Genomic DNA, 26,098 nt, shown 5'->3' on the forward strand with positions numbered 1-26,098 from the left:
GAATGGTTAAAGGTAATGGGATGGTCGTTCTATTGCCTCTGACCACACAACATGGCCCAATGATTCCACATGTTGAATCCCTACCGTTCGTCGACACCCAGCAGGGGATCTATTGCACATGACTCATTCATGTGTCTTGTTCTTTTATTATAGTATTGAGTGGTCAAACCAGTTACTTCTTAATCACTGCAAAAACACCCATTACCTGGCCAGACTGAATGGCCCACGCTCAACACAGTGTGGCGCTGTTGTCCTTTATTTGCAAATAAGAATTTAGTGAGACACATACTTGTTAGGTAAGAGGACCTAAAAATGTGGTATGAATGCATGCCAAGGCCTGAGAGAGTCCTAAGCATTTAGTTATGCTTCTTAAATAGGCCTAGCCTCTGATAGGGTGATTATTCCACTCTACATATAATTACTATTTTTCTTGCTGTCATTGTCAAACTTATCTTTCACACTCTGAGCTTTAGTTTCCTAAACCCACTTGTCCAGTCAGTTCTTTAACTGTTCAACTTTGATCTTCTCCTCAGTGTTGAGCTGCTCTGTCCATCAGCAGCACAGACTCAAAGATACAGGCCCATTTTATCCTTCAGTTGCATCATCAGGGTTTCCATCCCAAATGGCACCCTATTCCCTATATAACCCTATGGCCCAATTAGTTTGTTTTATTTACTTGGGCCCTGGTCAAAAGTAGTGCACTGTAAAGGAGCATACCACCCTGCAGCATACCACCCTGCATACCACTGCTGGTGTGCTTCTGAAGCTAAGCAGGGTTGGTTCTGGTCAGTCCCTGGATGGGAGACCAGATGCTGCTGGAAGTGGTGTTGAGACACTCTTTCCTCTGGTCTATAAAAAATACATCCCAATGCCCCAGGGCAGTGATTGGGGACACTGCCCTGTGTAGGGTGCCGTCTTTCGCATGGGACGTTAAATGGGTGTCCTGACTCTGAGGTCATTAAAGATCCCATGACACTTATTGTAAGAGTAGGGGTGTTAACCCCGGTGTCCTGACTACATTCCCAATCCGGCCCTCAAATCATCACGGTCACCTGATAATCCACAGTTTACAGTTGGCTCATTCATCCCCCTCCTCTCTCCTGTAACTATTTCCCAGGTCGTTGCTGTAAATGATAACGTGTTCTCAGTCAACTTACCTGGTAAAATAACGGTACTAAATAAAAAAGGGAATAAGATGCCATTTGGGACAAAACTGATACTCCACTCTGGCCTCATATTATTTTCAAGTGTTGAGTGTTATTTTGAATGTCTAGCACCTATTATTTTGAATGTCTAGCATCTGTCTAGCACCTTAATAACTAAATAATCGCCTAACCAACTGCCATTGTGATTCATTTGCTTTTTATAATAATTTGCTTTTTTAAAGTCAATTAATGAGTGTTAGAATGGTTTATGAAATAGTAATGGACTTGTTATCATTGAGTGTGAATTCTGTAGCGCCCCTGTTGAAATACTTACGGTAGTCAGGGAGTAGCGGGAGGGGCTAAATGGGCCCTGGATTCCTTTGCCAGTCTGCGCTCCGGCAGAGCGAGTTCTACTGCGAAGCCAGACACTGCACCGAACAGGTAAAGATTACATATCTATTTGATTGAAAACAGAATGTAGACGAAGTGAAAATGGTCTGGTGTTTTTGCCTGTATCTTCTAGTATTTTATTAATTCACATCACCGTGTTGGTTTTATAAAGTTATCTAATTGTGTGCATCAGTGCATGAGCAGAAATAATGTGAGCTACCCCAATGAATCGATCAAGAGAAAGGATTCATTGTTCATTTCCGCTGTTGGAACTGCTAAATAGTGCAGGGCAGCTAGACATATTTTGTGGTCACTTCCAACGCCACCTACATCTTAGCATTTTGTTTAATTTAAAAGGTCACACTTGAAGATGGGGACTCGCAAACCTTGCCCATAATGGATCACCTAGAACTGTTTATTGGTAGTTTATTGGCGGCTGTAGCATATTGAACCAACCAATCAATCATCTTATCTTGGTAGGCTACACGAAATAAAATATTGTTGATAGAATTTGTATGCTGTTATAGCCTATTTATGTGAATTGCTGATCTACGGTGAACGCATAGTCGGCGCAGCAGAGAGAACGGTCGGTCGATGTCACAACCAACCGGTCTGCAGAACGCCGGTGCATTTGACGCGCTGCTTCTATTAGGTCCAGCACGTAAGGTGCTGAAACATCGGCGGTCCCGGTTAACTCATAACCGAATCTGTAAGCTATCAAATCATTATCCCCAGTTTCGTTCAAAAAGCCTACAGGAGATGTTTTGAATTGGTTTAGCCTAACTTACTTGTTTCTATTGTTAAGACAAAGGGGCCTCTTATTTGATTTAGACAGATATCAGCTTCATTTTCTATGGATAGGCTACAGTTTTTGGATCGTTTTAGACTAGGAGAGCTATAGTTGAGCTTAGCAGGTAGGCTATAGCCGATCTATGATTCGTGACGGTGGAAGCAATAGAAGGTTCTTGAGGCTAGGCGAGATTGGTATTTCCCCCCCTCTCTTTGTCTGTCTATATTTCTGTCGTCTTGTCCGTCTGCCTCTTTCTCTCTCTCACTCCCCCCTCTCTCTCTCTCTCTCTCTCTCTCTCTCTCTCTCTCTCTCTCTCTCTCTCTCTCTCTCTCTCTCTCTCTCTCTCTCTCTCTCTCTCTCTCTCTCTCTCTGTCTCACACACACACACACGATGCTGAGTCACAAGATTTTATTGGTTCATTATCATGGTAATTATTCAATAACCTACCTTACTTCATATGTAGGAGCTTATTGTTTTCCTCCGTGGAGGTCTTCACTGTGGATCAGTCAAATGCATGTTATTATCACGTTATTATCATTATGTTACAGTGGGATTACATATAGAGCAAATTGGCCAATGTTACCTAGTAACATTACTAGTGTTGATTCAGGTGTTACATTAACTATGTAAGTGTTCAATTTAACACTCTGTGTTGATTTAACACTGGATCATGTAATGTGTACAATCTCTTGTAGAAAACAATGTTCAAATGAATCCCCCTTGACAACAGAGGATGAATATTGTGACATATGATGTCATCTATTTCTTACCTTGTCATACAGCCTTTACAATACAGTAGCGTGAGCAGAGGAGAGCTCTTATGAGTTACCAGTCTGTTTCTGCTTTCTTGCCAACTCCTCATGGAAATAAGGTATGACAGTGGCAATGAGAGACAAGGAGTTGGCAAGAGAGCAGAAACAGACTGGCATCCAGGCTAGCTATGAATGTGCTTCCACTGCCTCTGTAACACAGCTACAGTACTGGGAGTGGAGTGTCCTTTGCGTTCATCTCGAAAGCCTTTATTGAGAGAGAATTAGAGCACTGCTGACTAATACTGTGGGGCTCTTTAGATGCTGAAGCGGCCATCGTCCATTTTACTGTACTGTATGTGACAACAAGATATCAGGCTGAAGGTAAACCCTTGAGACTTTATTTAAATTCTAAACAGATATTGATTGGAATGTAGATACTCTCCAGATTAATCAGATTGACATGATATTAAAGCTATATTGATTTATTTCCTCCATGGTGGTTATGGTCTTGTCTGTATGTCCAGGTACTAATGGCCTGAATCTTCCAGGATTAGAATGGAGTCTCTCCGGGTCTCTCTCTCTGTGTATCTCTCTGTCTCTCGTCTCTGGGGAGTGGTGGTTGGTGGTCAGTCAGACTTTGTTATTGTCAGGTCCTGTCTCTGTCATGAGGCCTCTTGAAGACTCTAGATGTTATAGTCTTCCTGCTGGTTTCCTCTGCCTGAGCTCTCTACTGACTGATAGACATCTCTTATCTGGGATTTGAGGCTGTCTGCCCTTGGTCTGTGTGAACATCTCTCTGTTACTGGCCAGCCATGGCAAGACATGGAAGTATTTATTCTCCCTTTGGTACATGAGGAGAAATGGGACTGAAGTGAAGCATCGCGTTGCACACTTGTGGATTATATATAGCTGCATAGACCTAGTTTGATGTGCATGCTTATGTAAATCATTGTGTGTGTGTGTGTGTCTTATGCGTTCTGCCCACAAGGACTGTGTACTTAGTGAACCAGGTCACTAGGGTTAATGGTATCTGCTTTGGAGGGTCCTGTGTGGCTCAGTTGGTAGAGCATGGTGCTTGCAACACCAGGGTTGTGGGTTCAATTCCCACGTAGGTCCAGTATGAAAATGTATGCACACTACAGTAAGTCGCTCTGGATTAAGAGCGTCTGCTAAATGGCTAAGTTGTGTAAAATAAAAGAGGTATTACAGTAATGTCTGTTATATGGTTTACATAGTTAAATATGCAAAGGCTATGTTGCAATGAAAAACCCACAGGTGAATTCCAGCTAAATGTCTAGCAAGTGCTGCGGAGGAGCTAGCCCCGTTCTGCTCACGGTTCTCTGTTCTGGCTGTCTGTTAAAAGCAGGTCACTTCTGGACCAGTGTGTGTGTGTTTGCACGTTGTTCAGCAGGAGGACAAACTGAAGGACCCCTATGGGCTCTGGTCAAAAGTAATGCACTGCAGTGTTGGGGTCAATTATAATGACGTTTTCATTGAATTGGAATAATACTTTTTGAATTGGAAATGTAAAAACATTTCTTCTTTTAGAATTGAATTGCAATTAAATATTTTTACATTTCCCAGTGTCACAGTCGTGTGTATATAGGTGGCAGGGAAGTCAGGGACAGGATAATCAAAACTTGGTGGAATGGAGTATTTTAGTAACTTAACTCCAAAACCATGAGATACAATGCAACAAAGTGGGTATGAGGACCCGGCGCGCACCAAATAGAAAACATAAAATAATCTCTGACAGAGACATGAGGGAAAACAGAGGGTTAAATACACAACAGGTAATGAATTGGATTGAAACCAGGTGTGTAGGAAGACCAGACAAAACCAATGGAAAATGAAAAATGGATCAATGATGGCTAGAAGACCGGTGACATCGACCGCCGAGCACCGCCCGAACAAGGAGAGGCTTTGATTTCGGCAGAAGTCGTGACACCCAGTTAATGGGATGAATGCACATAGTATACAAAAATGACTGTAGGATTTGTTTTGAATCATTTCAACCTGTATTTCTATATAGCTAGGGCTAGGCTGTCAGAACTGTGACATGATCAGACTGAGGGAATTGAATTGGAATTGGAAATTGGTGAATTGTTGGGGATTAAATTAAATTGGGAATTTAATTATTAGAATGTACCGATCATTGGAATTTAATTGAATTAAATGGAATTTACAGGGAGAGAGAATTTAAATATAATTTAATTTGTGGAATTGACCCCAAGCCTGGTGCACTAAAAAGTTGTTTATACATAGAGATATATACAGTGCCGTCAAAGTATTCACACCCCTTGACTTTTTCCACATTTTGTTGTGTTACAGCCTGAATTTAAAATGGATTAAATAGAGATTTTGTGTCACTGGCCTTCACACAATACCCCATAATGTCAAAGTAGAATTGTGTTTTTAGACATTTTTACAAATGAATACAAAATGAAAAGCTGGAATGTCTTGAGTCAATAAGTTTTCAACCCGTTTGTTATGGCAAGTCTAAATAAGTTCAGGAGTAAAAATGTGCTTAATTTAAAGACCGCTTTTCACTCTTCATTTTTCTCTTTTGATCGGGCTACTTGAATATTTTCAGTAGATTAATTTATGCAGACTACTACCCTACTATGTTTGTTTGTAGTCAATGTATGCATTTACAATGGTAAATGTTCATGCTTTCAATGATAGCACTTTTAGAGCCTGTGTAACTGCAGAACTGTTTTTATTGGAGAATAACTTGCATAGAAATGTTCTCATATAATTTGTATGACCATTGACGGTGATAGTTCATTGTAATATATAAAGTAACCTCAGAAAGTATTCACACCCCTTGGCTTATTCCACATTTTGTTGTGTTACAAAGGGGAATTCAAATAGATTTAATTGTAATTTTTTGGTCAAAGATCTACACAAAAAATTCAAAGATTTTGTAAAAAAATGTATGAAAAATAAAACACATCGATTATATAAGTATTCAACCCCCTGAGTCAATACATGTTAGAATCACCTTTGGCAGTGTTTGCAGCTGTGAGTCTTACTGGGTAAGTCTCTAAGGGCTTTGCACACCTGGATTGTACAAAACAATTCTTCAAGCTGTCAAGTTGGTTGTTGAGTATTGCTAGACAGCCATAGGTTTTCAAGCCGATTTAAGTGAAAACTGTAACTAGGCCACTCAGGAACCTTCAATGTTGTCTTGGTAAGCAACTCCAGTGTATATTTGGCCTTGTGTTTTAGGTTATTGTCCTGCTGAAAGGTGAATTGGCCTCGCAGTGTCTGCTGGAAAGCAGACTGAACCAGATTGTCCTCTATTTTGCCTGTGGTTAGCTCTATTCCATTTATTTTGATCCCCCACAAAAAAACTCCCTAGTCCTTGCGGATGACAAGCATACCCATAACATGATGCTGCCACCAACATTCTTGTGGTATGAAGAGTGATAGTCGTGTTGGATTTGCCCCGAAGTGATGTGTTGTGTTGGAATTGCCCCAAACATAACGCTTTGTATTCTGGGCAGGGAGTTCATTTCTTTGCAATTTTTTGGTATGTTTTACTTTAGTCCCTTATTGCAAACAGAATGCAGGTTTTGGAATATTTTTATTCTCTACAGACTTCCTTCTTTTCACTCTGTTATTTAGGTTAGTATTGTGGAGTAACTACAAAGTTATTGATCAATCCTCAGTTTTCTCCTATCACAGCCACTAATCTCTGTAAATGTTTTAAACTCACCATTGGCCCATGGTGAAATCCCTGAGCTGTTTCCTTCCTCCGAGGCAACTGAGTTAGGAAGGACGCTTGTATCTTTGTATTGACTGGATGTATTGATACACCATCCAAAGTGTAATGAATAACTTCACCATGCTCAAAGGGATATTCAATGCCCTTCTTTGTGAGGGTAAACCTCCCTTGTCTTTGTGGTTGAACCTGTGTCAAATTCACTGCTCGACTGAGGGACAATTATCTGTATGTGTGGGGTACAGAGATGAGGTAGTCAAAAATCACTATTATTGAGTCCATGCAACTTATTATGTGACTTGTTAAGCAAGTTTTTACTACTGAACTTATTTAAGTTTGCCATAACAAAGGGGTTGAATACTTAGTGGCTTAAGACATTTCAGATTTTCATTTTGAAGACATTTGTAAAATGTTCTAAAAACACAATTCCACTTTGACATTATGGGGTATTATGTGTAGGCCAGTGACCTCTATAGTCTAAGCCAAGCTATATGGAATTGTTTTAGGAAAGTCATACCTAGGATCATTTAGCTGTTTAATCAAGACACCTTGATGTATAAAAAGAAAAAGTAACTGTGCATTGTGTTTGGTGCATCTATACCTGAGAGTCAATGTTTAACTACCTTTAGTTGTAGCACTGACTGTAAATCAATCTGTATAAGAGTGTCAGCTAAATGACCAATGTACCGTATAGGTGAAAATGAACATACCAAAATGAACTGTAAAGCACACTGGGTATTATTATTGGCCTTGTTTCAGGGTCATGTCTAGATGGGATATAGCTTAACCTAATTATCCTAACCTGCTGCTTAAATTCTCCTAAACGTTCTACAAAAAAACAACATTTTGACAAAAGCTGTATCCCTTCTAGACAAAACCTTGTTTCAGGGCGAAGGTTGTTAGAATAATGCTCTGCATGCTTTGCAATTGTCTATTTTGACATTTATATTTAGTTCCTTTTAGCAGACGCACTTATCACACAGTAGTGTTATTAGACTTCTGATACCAATGCAGGGGGAAAGAGGGCCACAAAATGGGGAACCGCTATAAAAAATTGTATAGAAAGTATTTAGAACATACAAAATACAGCTCTCGAAAGTATCTTGTTTCAAAATACATTTTAGTGTAGTTCAGCTCAGTGTAATACAAATGACAAAATACATTTTAGTGTAGTTCAGCTCAGTGTAATACAAATGACAAAATACAAAATACTCAGAAGTAAATGAAATGCATAAATACTGCCCAGCGTTTAAAGACTTTGGTCCCCATAAGGAAAGAAAAAAACAAACAAACACACACACACACACACACACACAAAGTAGGCCCCTGAGAGAGTTCCAACGGACCACAGATAGACTTCTGTTTCATTAAAAGTGAAAAGGTCTTGATCACTCTCTTGCCTACTGTGATTGATAATAGTGCCAGAGGGGATGTCTGCCGTTTTATGGGCTCTTAACCAACCGTGCTATTTAGTTAGTTTTTTTGCATTGTTTGTAGCTTACTTTGTACATAATGTTGCTGCTACTGTCTCTTATGACATACAAAATACAGCATACCACCCTGCATACCGCTGCTGGCTTGCTTCTGAAGCTAAGCAGGGTTGGTCCTGATCAGTCCCTGGATGGGAGAACAAATGCTGCTGGAAGTGGTGTTGGAGGGCCAGTAGGTAGCACTCTTTCCTCTGGTCTAAAAAAATATCCCAATACCCCAGGGCAGTGATTGGGGATGCTGCCCTGTGTAGAGTGCTGTCTTTCGCATAGGACGTTAAATGGGTGTCCTGACTCTCTGAGGTCATTAAAGATCCCATGGCACTTATCGTAAGAGTAGGGGTGTTAACCCCGGTGTCTTGGCTAACTTCCCACTTCCCAATCTGACCCTCAAACCATCATGTCACCTAATAATCCCCAGTTTACAATTGGCTCATTCATCCCCCTCCTCTCCCCTGTAACTATTCCCCAGGTCGTTGCTGCAAATGAGAACGTGTTCTCAGTGAACTTACCTGGTAAAATAACGGATAAATTAAATAAAAAAATAACCTGAAAGAGCTTCTGGACATCAGAACAGTGATTACTCACCTTGAAATGAACGAAGAACTTTACTTTAATGAGTCGGACGAGAGGGATTAACTCCAGACACTGAGATCGGGGTGCCTTGTGAGGATCTGGCGACGAATGGCTAATCTGCCTTTGCCATCGGTACTATTGTCCAACACACAATCACTGGATAATAAAGTGGATGAACTAAAAGAACGTATATCCTACCAACGGGACATAAAAAACTGTAATATCTTATGTTTCACGACATGAATAACAAACAGCTGGTGGGTTATACACTGTATCAGCCGGATAGAACAGCAGCCTCTGGTAAGGCAAGGGGTGGTGGTCTATGTATATTTGTAAACAGCTGGTGCACGATATCTAAGGAAGTCTTGAGGTTTTGCTCGCCTGAGGTAGATTATCTCACGATAAGCTGTAAACCACACTATCTACCTAAAGAGTTTTCATCTATATTCTTCGTAGCTGTCTATTTACCACCACATACCAAAGCTGGCACTAAGACCGCACTCAATGAGCGATATATGGCCATAAGCAAACAGGAAACTCGTCCAGAGGCGGCGCTCCTAGTAGCCAGGAAATTTAATGCAGGGAAACTTAAATCCGTTTTACGTAATTTCTACCAGCTTGTTAAATGTGCAACCAGAGGGGAAAAAAACTCTAGACCACCTTTACTCACACCTTTACTCACACCTTTACTCACACAGAGACGCGTGCAAAGCTCTCCCTCGCCCTCCATTTGGCAAATCTGACCATAATTCTATCCTCCTGATTCCTGCTTACAAGCTAAAATTAAAGCAGGAAGCACCAGTGATTCGGTCAATAAAAAAGTGGTCAGATGAAGCAAATGCTAAGCTATAGGACTGTTTTGCTAGCACAGACTGGAACATGTTCCGGGATTCTTCTGATGGCATTGGAGCACACCACATCAATCACTGACCTCATCAATAAGTGCATCAATGGCGTCGTCCTCACAGTGACTGTCCGTACATACCCCTACCAGAAGCCATGGATTACAGGCAACATTCGCACTGAGCTAAAGGGTAGAGCTGCCACTGTCAAGGAGTGTGACTCCAACCCGGAAGCTTATATGAAGCCCCGCTATGCCCTCCGACGAACCATCAAACAGGCAAAGCGTCAATACAGCAACTAAGATCGAATCGTACTACACGCTCGTCAGATGTGGCAGGGCTTGCAAACTATTACAGACTACAAAGGGAAGCACAGCCGAGAGCTGCCCAGTGACACGAGCCTACCAGATGAGCTAAATTACTTCTTTGCTCACTTCGAGGCAAGTAACACTGAAACATGCATGAGAGCACCAGCTGTGTGATCACGCTCTCCGCAGCCGATGTAAGTAAGACCTTTAAACAGGTCAACATTCACAAGGCCGCAGGCCCAGACAGATTACCAGGACGTGTACTCCAAGCATGCGCTGACCAACTGGCAAGTGTCTTCACTGACATTTTCAACCTCTCCATGTCTGCTTCAAGCAGACCACCATAGTCCCTGTGCCCAAGAACATGAAGGTAACCTGCCTAAATGATTACCGACCCGTAGCACTCACGTCTGTAGCCATGAAGTGCTTTGAAAGGCAGGTCATGGCTCACATCAATACCATTATCCCAGAAACCCTATACCCACTCCAATTTGCATACCACTCCAACAGATCCACAGATGATGCAATCTCTATTGCACTCCACACTGCCCTTTCACACCTAGACAAAAGGAACACCTATGTGAGAATGTTATTCATTGACTACAGCTCAGCGTTCAAAACCATAGTGCCCTCAAAACTCATCACTAAGCTAAGGACCCTGTGGCTAAACACCTCCCTCTGCAACTGGATCCTTGACTTCCTGACGGGCCACCACCAGGTAGTAAGGGTAGGTAACAACACATCCACCACGCTGATCCTCAACACGGGGGCCCCTCATGGGTGCGTGCTCAGTCCTGTACTCCCTGTTCATTCATGACTGCATGGCCAGGCACGACTCCAACACCATCATTAAGTTTGCCGATGACACAACAGTGGTAGGCCTGATCAATGACATGACAGCCTATATGGAGAAGGTCAGAGACCTGACTGTGTGGTGCAAGGACAACAACCTCTCCCTCAACGTGATCAAGACAATGGAGATGATTGTGGACTACAGGAAAACGAGGACCGAGCACTCCCCCATTCTCATCGACAGGGTTGTAGTGGAGCAGGTTGAGAGCTTCAAGTTCCTTGGCGTCCACATCACCAACAAACTATCATGGTCCTAACATACTAAGACAGTCGTGAAGAAGGCATGACAAAACCTTTTCCCCCTCAGGAGACTGAAAAGATTTGGCATGGGTCCCCAGATCTTCAAAAGGTTCTACAGCTGCACCATCAAGAGGATCCTGACCGGTTGCATCACCACCTGCTATGGCAACTGCTCGGCATCTGACCGTAAGGCACTACAGAGGGTAGTGCGAACGGCCCAGTACATCACTGGGGCCAAGCTTCCTGCCATCCAGATCCAATATAATAGGCGGAGTCAGAGGAAAGCCCATAAAATTGTCAGAGACTCCAGTCACCCAAGTTATAGACTGTTTTCTATGCTACCGCACGGCAAGCAGTACCGGAGCACCAAGTCTAGGTCCAAGAGGCTTCTAAACCGCTTCTAACCCCAAGCCGTAAAATTCCTGAACATCTATTCAAATGGCTACCCAGACTATTTGTATTGCCCCCCCCCCCCCTCTTTTACGCTGCTGCTACTCTCTGTTATTATCTATGCATAGTCACTTCAATAACTCTACCTACATGTACATATTACCTCGACTAACCGGTGCCCCTGCACATTGACTCTGTACCGGTACCCCCTGTATTTATGTTCGCAATTGTTATTTTACTGCTGCTCTTTAATGATTTGCTTCTTTTAGTATTTACTTTTTAAAATTAATATTGCATTGTTGGTTAAGGGCTTGTAAGTAAGCATTTCACTTTAAGGTCTGTAGTATTTGGCGCATGTGACAAATACAATTTGATTTGATTTGTATTCCTGAGATAATATGTTTGAATCTGTACTACTTTGCTACTTTTTATTTGATTTGTATTCCTGAGATAATATGTTTGAATCTGTACTACTTTGATACTGATTTGCCTGAAGGAGAGAGTTGTTTTTATGAACTTTTATGAAAGTTCTGTGTAGTCCATGTTTATATAGACACTGTCTAGTGTGAACCTGGGCTGGTGTCAGGTTAGGTAATGCCTAATCTCTAGTGACAGATAGAGGTCCCTAGCATACATGCTGGCTAACTAGCGCACACAACATTTTGACTGCTTCCCAAATGGCACCCCGTTCCCTATGTAGTGTACTACTTTTGACTAGTGGTTTGTACAAAATGGCACCCTATTTCCCAAATAGTGCAAATAGTGAGATGAGGTAATGCCAGGCTGCAGGTTATGTCAGATAGATAGTGGTGCAGCAGCAGTTTTACATAACCTGTCTGTCTGTAACAGTGCTGCTGCAGTCAGCCATAATCTGCTCTCTCTCTCTCTCTCTGTCTCTCTCTGTCTCTGTCTCTGTCTCTCTGTCTCTCTCTCTGTCTCTCTCTCTGTCTCTCTCTCTGTCTCTGTGTGTGTGTGTGTGTGTGAATCCCATCAGCATCCTCTCACAGAGCAGCTGCCACAGGCTAGTACTCCCCACTCACTATGGTCAAAGCCTGACGTAATGCCCTGTGTGTGTGTGAGAGATGGCCCATGCGTGTTCCAGGTCTTATTTCGGGGAGCCGAGTCCTAAAGCTCAGATCCAGAATAGAGTGGACTAAGAGGCTCTACTGCAGGGAGGAGAGGAACTACATCACCAGACTAATAGCACCACCATACAGAACATAGAGCTTTACAGAGGAACCAGCTACCAGCAGACCTCCCTGGCATCTACATCATTGGCCTCTTAGTTTGGTCCTATACTCATACATGTACTTCTCTTTACAGTACACAACTCTCTCTGTCTCTCTCTCTCCCCCATCAATGAGCTGACTGGATGCTGACTGGATGTTTGTTTGTCACACCATTCTCAGTAAACCCTTGAGTCTAGGGCTCTCCATGCCTGTTCCTAGAGAGCTACCCTCCTGTATGTTTTCACTCCAACTCCAGTTGTAACTAACCTGATTCAGCTGATTAACCAATTGGCTAATGGCCAACAAGCTGCGTTAACCATAAACTAAAAGTACAGCTATCATGCTTGTAAACAAATTATAGAGTAGAAAAACCATATTAATAGATTACTTTTAATAAATAATGTTTTGTTACATTTAAATGGTTAAAATGCTGTTATCGAGGTCATGTCCTTTGTAGGTGACTTTAGAGGTCAGCATGTGGGAGAAGTCGGAGCTAAGGAATGATGGAGGCGTTTCCCACTAGTTGTTAACCACTAGTAATTACACTCACTAATTTACAACAAGTAACTACCAGTTGGAGGTCTGTTCAAGTGGATTTTTGCAGTCATATGTGGCAAATATCCATTCCCCACTTGGTTAAGAGCACAGATTTAGTTACAATCATTACTGCACTTTGAAATGTAGGTGGGGCACATTTGCTGGCCAGGCTCATTAGCATATTTGGGTCATGGTCTAAAATATGATGTATTTGTGCCAACTGTTAGTGGAAGTGTTATACCAGTTTAACTGGTTTCATCATTAGGTAGATGGAAGTTGAGCATGTCTAAAATGGTCAGTGCTGCAATCTGTGTAAGAATGTGTGACGATCAAGAGCTGCACTGTTAAGTTACTGTGCATTTTCCAGTAGCTTAATGGCAGTTGGTTCACAGGAAGTTAATGTTTAATTTTCATTAACTTACTGTCAACTAGTAACAAGTGGGTTATTGTGAAATTCACAGTAATTTATAGACGCTAATCCATTACACCCACTGACCTTATGGTCAGGTAGGAAAGTGAGTATTACAATTAAATATCTTATGGTTCTTTGGTATCATATGCACTTATGTCAGCCTTCAACCCAATTAGTCCCACCGTAAAGCCGGCACGATTTGGACTTGAACCCCTTTTAAACATTGTGTGCTACAGACTTCTTGGTTGTACCATTGGATTTGTCTATTTATTCTGCATCCATAGATAACAACCATTAGTCTGTGTGATTAGGGCTGAGCTTGAACAGTTTTTGTGAGACAAGGGCGGATCCCAAACTCTCACGAACATGTGACAAAGCTCACAAGCTACACAGGAGTCGTTAGAATGAAAGGGCTTCTTCTACATAGAAAATCATAGGAAATCCCAGGACATTGTGTCCATTATACTGTAATAAGCTCACATATTTGCTGTCACAAACTCCAGACTGTTACGGCTTTCTAGGTGTGGTGAAGGAGAGTCGGACCAAACTGCAGCGTGTAGATTGCGATCCATATTTAATGAACAAAACGAAACACGAAATAAACACAAACACTACAAAACAAAGAACGTAACGAAAACCGAAACAGCCTATACTTGTGTAAAACTAACATAGAGGACACTAAGGACAAATAGGACAATCACCCACGACAAACTCAAAGAATATGGCTGCCTAAATATGGTTCCCAATCAGAGACAACGATAAGCACCTGCCTCTAATTGAGAACCACTCCAGACAGCCATAGACCTTGCTAGATAACCCCACTAGCTACAATCCCAAAAACATACACACCAAAACCCCAAGACAAAACACACCACAATACAAAAACTCTGTGACCACCCTGGCCTGACCCAATCCATGAAGAAAAACACAAAATACTTAGACCAGGGCGTGACAGAACCCCCCCCCCCCCTAAGGTGCGGACTCCCAAACGCACCTCAAAACAATAGGGAGGGTCCGGGTGGGCGTCTGTCCATGGTGGCGGCTCCGGCGCGGGACGTGGAACCCACTCAGTTAATGTCTTAGTCCCCTCTCCTCGCGTCCCTGGATAGACCACCCTCGCCGCCGACCATGGCCTAGTAGTCCTCACCCAGAACCCCACTGGACTGAGGAGCAGATCGGGACTGAAGGACAGCTCGGGACTGAGGCAGCTCGGGACTGAGGGGAAGCTCGGGAGTGAGAGAAAGCTCGGGAGTGAGAGAAAGCTCGGGAGTGAGAGAAAGCTCGGGAGTGAGAGAAAGCTCGGGAGTGAGAGAAAGCTCGGGAGTGAGAGAAAGCTCGGGAGTGAGAGAAAGCTCGGGAGTGAGAGAAAGCTCGGGAGTGAGAGAAAGCTCGGGAGTGAGAGAAAGCTCGGGAGTGAGAGAAAGCTCAGGAGTGAGAAGAAGCTCAGGAGTGAGAAGAAGCTCAGGAGTGAGAAGAAGCTCAGGCAGGTAGATAGATCTACCAGATCCTGGCTGGCTGGTGGTTTCAGCAGATCCTGGCTGACTGGCAGATCCTGGTTGACTGGCAGATCCAGGCTGACTGGCAGATCTGGAAGATCCTGGCTGACTGGCAGATCTGGAAGAGTCTGGTTGACTGGCAGATCTGGAAGAGTCTGGTTGACTGGCAGATCTGGAAGAGTCTGGTTGACTGGCAGATCTGGAAGAGTCTGGTTGACTGGCAGATCTGGAAGAGTCTGGTTGACTGGCAGATCTGGAAGAGTCTGGTTGACTGGCAGATCTGGAAGAGTCTGGTTGACTGGCAGATCTGGAAGAGTCTGGTTGACTGGCAGATCTGGAAGAGTCTGGTTGACTGGCAGATCTGGAAGAGTCTGGTTGACTGGCAGATCTGGAAGAGTCTGGTTGACTGGCAGATCTGGAAGAGTCTGGTTGACTGGCAGATCTGGAAGAGTCTGGTTGACTGGCAGATCTGGAAGAGTCTGGCTGACTGGCAGATCTGGAAGAGTCTGGCAGATCTGGAAGAGTCTGGCTGACTGGCAGATCTGGAAGAGTCTGGCTGACTGGTGGATCCTGGCTGACTGGCGTATCCTGGCCGACTGGCTCTTCTGGCGTATCCTGGCCGACTGGCACTTCTGGCGGATCCTGGCAGACTGACAGCTCTGGCTGCTCCATGCAGACTGACATCTCTGGCTGCTCCATGCAGACTGACATCTCTGGCTGCTCCATGCAGACTGACAGCTCTGGCTGCTCCATGCAGACTGACATCTCTGGCTACTCCATGCAGACTGACATCTCTGGCTGCTCCATGCAGACTAACAGCTCTGGCTGCTCCATGCAGACTGACAGCTCTGGCTGCTCCATGTAGACTGGCTGCTTCATGCAGACTGGCAGCTCGGGCTGCTTCATGTAGACTGACATCTCTGGCTGCTCCATGCAGACTGACAGCTCTGGCTGCTCCATGCAGGCTGGCAGCTCTGGCTGCGCTGAACAGGCAGGAGACTCCGGCAGCGCACGAGAGGAGGAAGGCTCTGGCTGCGCTAAACAGGCGGGAGAATCCAGCAGCGCTGTAGAGGAGGAAAGCTCTGGCAGCGCTGAACAGGCGGGAGACTCCGGCAGCGCAGGAGAGGAGGAAGGCTCTGGCTGCGCTAAACAGGCGGGATAATCCAGCAGCGCTGTAGAGGAGGAAAGCTCTGGCAGCGCTGGAGAGGCGAGGCGCACTGTAGGCCTGATGCGTGGTGCTGGTACTGGTGTTACTGGACCGAGGACACGCACAGGAAGCCTGGTGCGGGGAGCTGCTACCGGAGGGCTGGAGTGTGGAGGTGGCACAGGATGGGCTAGACCGTGAAGGCGTACTGGAGATCTTGAGAGCAGTGCTGGCACAGGACGTGCAAGGCTAGGGATGTGCACAGGAGGCCTGGTGCGTGAGGCTGGCACCAACTTCACCAGCCGACTAACACGCACCTCAGGACGAGTATGGAGCGCTAACCCAGGTGCCATCAAATCCCCGACACGTTCCGTCGGGCGAATTCCATGCAAAAAGCACCAACACAGCAACTCCCTCATTTCTCTCTCCTCCAATTTCCCCATTAACACCTTCACAGTCTCTGTTTCGCTCACCTCCAACACCGGCTCTGGTTCTGGTCTCCTCCTAGGCTCCTCACGATAAACAGGGAGAGTTGGCTCAGGTCTGACTCCTGACTCTGCCACACTCTCCCTGAGCCCCCCCCCCCCCCAATACATTTTTGGGGCTGATTCTCAGGCTTCCTTCCGAGTCACCGTGCTGCCTCCTCATAACGGCGCCTCTTCGCTCTCGCCGCCTCCAGTTCTTCTTTGGGGCGACGATATTCTCCAGGCTGAGCCCAGGGTCCTTCTCTGTTTAGGATTTCCTCCCATGTCCAGAAATCCTTATAGCGCATCTCCTCTTTGGGCTGCTCCTGCCTGTTGACACGCTGCTTGGTCCGTTGGTGGTGGGTGATTCTGTTACGGCTTTCTAGGTGTGGTGAAGGAGAGTCGGACCAAACTGCAGCGTGTAGATTGCGATCCATATTTAATGAACAAAACGAAACACGAAATAAACACAAACACTACAAAACAAAGAACGTAACAAAAACCGAAACAGCCTATACTTGTGTAAAACTAACATAGAGGACACTAAGGACAAATAGGACAATCACCCACGACAAACTCAAAGAATATGGCGGCCTAAATATGGTTACCAATCAGAGACAACGATAAGCACCTGCCTCTAATTGAGAACCACTCCAGACAGCCATAGACCTTGCTAGATAACCCCACTAGCTACAATCCCAAAAACATACACACCAAAACCCCAAGACAAAACACACCACAATACAAAAACTCCATGCCACACCCTGGCCTGACCCAATACATGAAGAAAAACACAAAATACTTAGACCAGGGCGTGACACAGACGCCACACAGTTGTCACTGACTAGTTGGATATTCATGTCCCAGCGAGGAAACAATTTCTGTACTTACAGCATTCATATAAATACTTTTTTGAATGAGTTTTTATTTTGGCAGATCTTAGTTTTTATAGACATTTGTAAATTAAAGTATTTAATGCAACAATTTATGCCAAATAGTTTATGTTCCACTTGTAGCCCTGGTTGACAGGAAATGGCGAAATACTTAATTGTGAGGCTAAATATAAGGGCTGAACATGTAGATAAATGGTTAGATAAACAAATAGCCAATTCCAACTAGGGTCTCAGAACTGACAGGGATAACAGGGCTGCATAACTGACAGTGTACAAGCCTAATATTTATGAACAGACCAGATTAATTGGAATGACTTTCCCTCTTATGGGAGATCAAAAAGAGCTAGCTGAAAGCCACGCCTCGAATAAGCCACGCCTGCAATCTTCTGATAGGCTGCTGCTGTTACAGTATGCTGCCAATCAGCAAGTGATGTGTATGTTGTCAACAGAAGAGTAAGTGAAAGCACAGTAGGTTCCTGGCAAGATTGCTACTGGCAGCAAGTGTTCTGTAGGTTACTGCCAACATTTTGCCAGACAGTTAGTGACTTTTACAAGAATATACAAATTCAAAGCAACTTCTGACAACAATAACCTTCACAGTGTAGCTCATTACTGACACATTCTCTTGCAAAGTTGGGAGAACAAATAGCAATAGCAAAGGTGTCTAGCTAGACTGTAAACTCTCCTTCCAGACTCATATGAAGCATCTCCAATCCAAAATTAAATCTATAATTGGCTTCCTATTTTGCAACAAGCCTCCTTCACTCACGCTGCCAAACATAACCTCGTAAAACTGACTATCCTACCGATTCTCGACTTCGGCGATGTCATTTACAAAATAACCTCCAACACTCTACTCAGCAAACTGGATGCAGTCTATCACAGTGCCATCTGTTTTGTCACCAAAGCCCCAAATACCACCCACCACTGTGACCTGTATGCTCTCGTCGGCTGGCCCTCGCTACATATTTGTCGCCAGACCCACTGGCTCCAAGACATCTATATGTCTTTGTTAGGTAAAGCTCCGCCTTATCTCAGCTCACTGGTCACCATAACAACACCCACCCGTAGCACACGCTCCAGCAGGTACAGTTGAAGTTGGAAGTTTACATACACTTAGGTTGGAGTCATTAAAACTTGTTTTTCAACCACTCCACAAATTTCTTGTTAACTTCTTGGAGACAGGGGGCAGTATTTTCACGTCCGGATGAAATGCATGCCCAAATTCAACTGCCTGCTACTCATCCCCAGAAGATAAGACATGCATTATTATTAGTAGATTCCGATAGGAAACACTCTGAAGTTTCTAAAACTGTTTGAATCATGTCTGTGAGTATAACAGAACTTATGTAGCAGGTGAAACCCAGAGGAAAAACTATTCAGATTTTCAATGGGCTTTCATTGGGAATCCAGATTTCTAAGGAACCTTCTTGCAGTTCCTACCGCTTCCACTGGATGTCACCAGTCTTTAGAAATTGGTTGAGGTTTTTCCTTCGTGTAATGAAGAAGTAGCCCTGTTCAAAACGAGGGTCACTTCAAGTGTACTGTTTTGTTAGAGGCGCGTGACCAGAAAGGTAGCGTCAGTTTGTTTTCTTCCTGTATTGAACACAGATCATCCCGTGTTCAATTTGATCGATTATTTACTTTAAAAAATACTTAAAGTTGTATTACAAAAGTAGTTTGAAATGTTTTGGCAAAGTTTACAGGTAACTTTTGAGATATTTTGTAGTCACGTTGTGCAAGTTGGAACCGGTGTTTTTCTGGATCAAACGCGCCAAATAAATGGACATTTTGGATATAAATCGACGGCATTAATCGAACAAAAGGACCATTTGTGATTTTTATGGGACATATTGGAGTGCCAACAGAAGAAGCTCGTCAAAGGTAAGGCATGATTTATATTTTTATTTCTACGTTTTGTGTCGCGCCTGCATGGTTGAAATATGCTTCTCTCTTTGTTTACGGAGGTGCTATCCTCAGATAATAGCATCGTTTGCTTTCGCCAAAAAGCCTTTTTGAAATCTGACATGTTGGCTGGATTCACAACACGTGTAGCTTTAATTTGGTATCTTACATGTGTGATTTCACGAAAGTTTGATTTCTCATCGTCATTTATTTGAATTTGGCATCTGCATTTTCTCTGGCTTTTGGCGCTAGCGTCCCACATATTCCAGAGAGGTTAACAAACTGTAGTTTTGGCAAGTCAGTTAGGACATCTACTTTGTGCATGACACAAGTAATTTTTCCAAACAATTGTTTAAAGAAAGATCATTTCACTTATAATTCACTGTATCACAATTCCAGTGGGTCAGAAGTTTACATACACTAAGTTGACTGTGCCTTTAAACAGCTTGGAAAATTCCAGAAAATTATGTCATGGCTTTAGAAGATTCGGATAGGCTAATTGACATCATTTGAGTCAATTGGAAGTGTACATGTGGATTAGAGGTCGACCGATTAATCGGAATGGCCGATTTAATTAGGGCCAATTTCAATTTTTTTGGGGCCGATTTGCCATTTTAAATTTTTTTTATATATATATTTTTTATATCTTTATTTAACTACGCAAGTCAGTTAAGAACACATTCTTATTTTCAATGACAGCCTAGGAACGGTGGGTTAACTGCCTCGTTCAGGGGCAGAAGGACAGATTTTCACCTTGTCAGCTCGGGGGATCCAATCTTGCAACCTTAGTTATCTAGTCCAACGCAATAACGACCTGCCTCTCTCTCGTTGCACTCCACAAGGAGACTGCCTGTTACGCGAATGCAGTAAGCCAAGGTAAGTTGCTAGCTAGCATTAAACTTATCTTAGAAAAACAATCAATCATAATCACTAGCTTTTATTTCTTTCATCACATTCCCAGTGGGTCAGAAGTTTACATACACTCAATTAGTTTTTGATAGTATTGCCTTTAAATTGTTTAACTTGGATCAAACGTTTTGGGTAGCCTTCCACAATAAGTTGGTTAAATTTTGGCCCATTCCTCCTGACAGAGCTGGTGTTACTGAGTCAGGTTTGTAGGCCTCCTTGTTCGTACACCCTTTTTCAGTTCTGCCCACATATTTTCTATGGGATTGAGGTCAGGGCTATGTGATGGCCACTCCAATACCTTCACTTTGTTGTCCTTAAGCCATTTTGCCACAACTTTGGAAGTATGCTTGGGGTCATTGTCCATTTGGAAGACCCATTTGCGACCAAGCTTTAACTTCCTGACTGATGTCTTGAGATGTTGCTTCAATATATCCATGTAATTTTCCTCCCTCATGATGCCCTCTATTTTGTGAAGTGCACCACTCCCTACTGCAGCAAAGCACCCCCACAACATGATGCTGCCACCCCGTGCGTCACAGTTGCGATGGTGTTCTTTGGCTTGCAAGCCTCCCCCTTTTTCCTCCAAACATAACGATGGTCATTATGGCCAAACAGTTCTATTTTTGTTTAATCAGACCAGAGGACATTTCTCCAAGAAGTACAATCTTTGTCCCCATGTGCAGTTGCAAACTGTAGTCTGACTTTTTATGCTGGTTTTGGAGCAGTGGCTTCTTCCTTGCTGAGCGGCCTTTCAGGTTATGTCGATATAGGACTCATTTTACTGTGGATAGAGATACCTTTGTACCTGTTTTCCTCCAGCATCTTCACAAGGTCCTTTGCTGTTGATCTGGGATTAACTTGCACTTTTCGCACCCAGGTATGTTCATCTCTAGGAGACAGAATGCATCTCCTTCCTGAGCGGTATGACGTCTGCGTGGTCCCATGGTGTTTATACTTGTGTACTATTGTTTGTACAGATGAACGTGGTACCTTCAGGCGTTTGGAAATTGCTCCAAAGGATGAACCAGAGAGTCACTGAGTTTGAAGGTAGGCCTTGAAATACATCCACAGGTACACTTCCAATTGACTCAAATGATGTCAATTAGCCTATCAGAAGCTTCTAAAGCCATTACATAATTTTCTGAAATTTTCCAAGCTGCTTAAAGGCACAGTCAACTTAGTGTATGTAAACTTCTGACCCACTGGAATTGTGATACAGTGAATGATAAGTGAAATAATCTGTCTGTAAACAATTGTTGGAAAAATGACTTGTGTCATGTACGAAGTAGATGTCCTAACTGACTTGCCAAAACTATAGTTTGTTAACAAGACATTTGTGGAGTGGTTGAAAAACAAGTTTCAATGACTCCAAGCTAAGTGTATGTAAACTTCCGACTTCAACTGTACAATACATTATACAGTAAATATCATCCTTCGTGGACTAAACAAGAACAGTTTGGTTATAACACGATAGATTCAGAGAGGAAAGGGGGGGGTGGAGGAAGACAATGGAACATGGATCTCTATCGGACAAGCATTTTTCTACGGCTGGCCATGCTCTATTGGACATAACGGAAGCTATTCTCGCATAAATATGAATACATATGCACTTTAACAATCGCTCGTTCGGATAAAGGAATGTAATCAGTATTTACGATTGAGCTGGTGATGTGAGGCTCTGGTTTGCCCAGTCGAGATCACCATTGTCCTTTGTAGATTCTTCCGGGTCGTCGTGGAGTGAGATGTTGTGGTTTTCTGCATCGGTCAACGTTCTTACTAGATTTCTGCATATGTTCAGCTGAAGTCTATAGTCTAGTTTGGTATGCACTTCTTCTTTAGGTGATCAATAGTTCAGAGTTCATACCATTTCACATGTGGAGCAAGCTCTCACGTTTCCTGGTCTATGGAGTTTAAATTAGCCCTTTTCAACGTGGAGGAAAAAGTTTACTTTTCGTCACGGAGGCTTTTATTCAAGAGTGGAAAAGGTGTTGGTTCATCATTTCCAACCAATGTCTATTCACTTGGGCGTGGCTACTGACTTAGTTAAACTTTACAATGAAGGCCAATTCTTTCATTTTGAAGGTTAACATCACATTACATCATTTTACAAATAGTTGAATCTTTACTCATTCATTTTATACAATAATTAGATGCAAGCCTCATAACTGAGGAACCTGTATAAACAGAGTTAGGGTAATGTGGCTGTATTGTTTTTAATCAAAACGGACCGTTGCTGGCTTCCCCGCCGACCTTTTACCCATTCTCCATAATATGAATATTGTTCAATTCTCAAATTCTGGGATGTAGTAGAATTTTTGTGGGAGAGTTCCTTTGTTCTACTGTGACCCTCTCTCTCCCATACTGCACGGTCAGGGAGACAAGAGTCTCTGCAAGGAATTTACGATGTGGTTGTAAAGTTGTAAAACTGACCCCCCCCCCCCCCCCCTAACAGGAGAAGGGGTTCTGTTCACATCTCTGCTAGCCAATTTACTGAAAGGGCTAGCATCATGACAACCTGCAGGGGACCATGACTGTTTAAATGTAGTAAAGGCCAATTATGCCTTTCAAGGTAAAATATTGTAAATTACATATAAAACGTGTTTTAAATTTTGCATCCCCATGTTGTTGCATTTATTTCTCTCTCTCTCTCTCTCTCTCTCACACACACACACACACACACACACACACACACACACACACACACACACACACACACACACACACACACACACACACACACACACACACACACACACACACACACACACACACACACACCTCATCTCTCTGGTTTGCCTCCTATCTCCTCCTCCTCCTTAGTGGGATCATCAGTGTCTTTGATTTGTCTGAGGATAGGGGGATGGAGGGATGGTTGGAGGTGACACAACAGTCTTGTGGGTGCTGACTGCCTGTATGTATCATTAAGAGCGTGTCATCACAGAGCCAGAGGGCCCCTGAGATGGTGCCTCACTCTCCTACAGGGAAGGATGGATCCCAGCCACCCACGGTGATACACACATGGGACAGATGCCATGGTGATGATGGGTATCAGTCACCTTATACCCAAAACATCTTATTCACTATATTGTGCACTACTTTGACCCGCACCAACAGGGCTCTGGTCAAACATAATGCACTATAAAGGGAAAAGCGTGCCATTTGGGATTTGAAGGGAGGGAGCAGATCTTGCCTCCCTTAACTCGTCCCTGAGAATCTATTTACATGTACAGTATTATTTATGATGTAGGCTATAGTTTTACTATGATGTATTATTTTATTCCAGTTCAAACCCCAGAAAGAGTTAGCTGGTGTCTTCTCAGCAGCAAATTAGGATCCTAATAAATACTAATTATGCACTCAATGTAGTACTAAAAGTTGTTTTGGATAAAAGCAGCAGCTAGTGGCAAGCAGAAATTTGCTTCCTGCAACACAAACTCCAAAAAGTTCTGGGACACAGTAAAGTCCATGGAGAATAAGAACACCTCCTCCCAGCTTCCCACTGCACTGAAGATAGGAAACACTGTCACCACCGATAAATCCACTATAATTGATAATTTCAATAAGCATTTTTCTACGGCTGGCCATGCTTTCCACCTGGCTACCCCTACCCCGGTCAACAGCACTGCACCCCCTACAGAAACTCGCCCAAGCCTTCCCCATTTCTCCTTCTCCCAAATCCAGTCAGCTGATGTTCTGAAAGAGCTGCAAAATCTGGACCCCTACAAATCAGCTGGGCTAGACAATCTGGACCCTTTCTTTCTAAAATTATCTGCCAAAATTGTTGCCACCCCTATGTCTGAGATTCCCAAAGATTGGAAAGCAGCTGTGGTCATCCCCCTCTTCAAAGGGGGGGGGCACTCTTGACCCAAACTGCTACAGACCTATATCTATCCTACCCTGCCTTTCTAAGGTCTTCGAAAGCCAAGTCAACAAACAGATCAATCTGGTTTCAGAGCTGGTCATGGGTGCACCTCAGCCACGCTCAAGGTCCTAAACGAGATCTTAACCGCCATCGATAAGAAACAATACTGTGCAGCCGTATTCATTCACCTGGCCAAGGCTTTTGACACTGTCAATCACCACCGCTTTATCGACAGACTCAACAGCCTTGGTTTCTCAAATGATTGCCTCGCCTGGTTCACCAACTACTTCTCTGATAGAGTTCAGTGTGTCAAATCGGAGGGTCTGTTGTCCGGACCTCTGGCAGTCTCTATGGGGGTGCCACAGGGTTCAATTCTTGGACCGACTCTCTTCTCTGTATTAATCAATGATGTCGCTCTTGCTGCTGGTGAGTCTCTGATCCACCTCTACACAGACGACACCATTCTGTATTCTTCTAACCCTTCTTTGGACACTGTGTTAACAACCCTCCAGGCAAGCTTCAATGCTATACAACTCTCCTTCCTTGGCCTCCAATTGCTCTTAAATACAAGTAAAACTAAATGCATGCTCTTCAACCGATTGCTGCCTGCACCTGCCCGCCTGTCCAACATCACTACTCTGGACGGCTCTGACTTAGAATATGTGGACAACTACAAATACCTAGGTGTCTGGTTAGACTGTAAACTCTCCTTCCAGACTCACATCAAACATCTCCAATCCAAAGTTAAATCTAGAATCGGCTTCCTATTTCGCAACAAAGCATCCTTCACTCATGCTGCCAAACATACACTTGTAAAACTGACCATCCTACCAATCCTCGACATCGGCGATGTCATTTACAAAATAGCCTCCAATACCCTACTCAATAAATTGGATGCAGTCTATCACAGTGCCATCCGTTTGGTCACCAAAGCCCCATATACTACCCACCACTGCGACCTGTACGCTCTCGTTGGCTGGCCTTCGCTTCATACTCATCGCCAAACCCACTGGCTCCAGGTCATCTACAAGTCCCTGCTAGGTAAAGTCCCCCCTTATCTCAGCTCGCTGGTCACCATAGCAGCACCCACCTGTAGCACGCGGTCCAGCAGGTATATCTCTCTGGTCTCCTCCAAAACCAATTCTTCCTTTGGCCGCATCTCCATCCAGTTCTCTGCTGCCAATGACTGGAACGAACTACAAAAATATCTGAAACTGGAAACACTTATCTCCCTCACTAGCTTCAAGCACCAGCTGTCAGAGCAGCTCACAGATTACTGCACCTGTACATAGCCCATCTATAATTTAGGCCAAACAACTACCTCTTTCCCTACTGTATTTCTTTCTTTCTTTAGCTTCTTTGCAACCCATTATTTCTATCTCTACTTTGCACATTCTTCCACTGCAAATCAACCATTCCATTGTTTTACTTGCTATATTGTATTTACTTCACCACCATGGCCTTTTTTTGCCTTTACCTCCCTTATCTCACCTCACTTGCTCAGATTGTATATAGACTTATTCATCTACTGTATTATTGACTGTATGTTTGTTTTACTCCATGTGTAACTCTGTGTTGTTGTATGTGTCAAACTGCTTTGCTTTATCTTGGCCAGGTCACAATTGTAAATGAGAACTTGTTCTCAACTTGCCTACCTGGTTAAATAAAGGTGAAATAAAATATTTAAATAAGTAAATGTTTTATACTGTATATTATGAACAGCGGTTTCTAAAAACATATTGTGACT

The 26,098-nt window shown here is 43.5% G+C and overlaps 1 protein-coding gene across 34 annotated transcripts in view; it reads left to right on the top strand.

Moving 5' to 3' along the window:
• Positions 1–1,519: 1,519 nt before the first annotated feature.
• Positions 1,520–26,098, top strand: part of LOC109870734 (microtubule-associated protein 2) — a 178,610-nt gene continuing 154,031 nt past the window's right edge. For 21 of the 34 annotated variants that reach the window (XM_031806182.1, XM_031806186.1, XM_031806187.1 and 18 more), the window contains exon 1: positions 1,521–1,586. The gene's annotated coding sequence lies outside the window, so the exon portion shown is untranslated. Of the gene's footprint in view, positions 1,587–26,098 lie in introns of all 34 variants that reach the window. The other 13 variants (XM_031806204.1, XM_031806200.1, XM_031806205.1 and 10 more) reach the window with 3 other exon arrangements.

This window comes from Oncorhynchus kisutch, linkage group LG26 (assembly GCF_002021735.2).
Source record: "Oncorhynchus kisutch isolate 150728-3 linkage group LG26, Okis_V2, whole genome shotgun sequence".
Classification (NCBI taxonomy): Eukaryota; Metazoa; Chordata; class Actinopteri; order Salmoniformes; family Salmonidae; genus Oncorhynchus; species Oncorhynchus kisutch.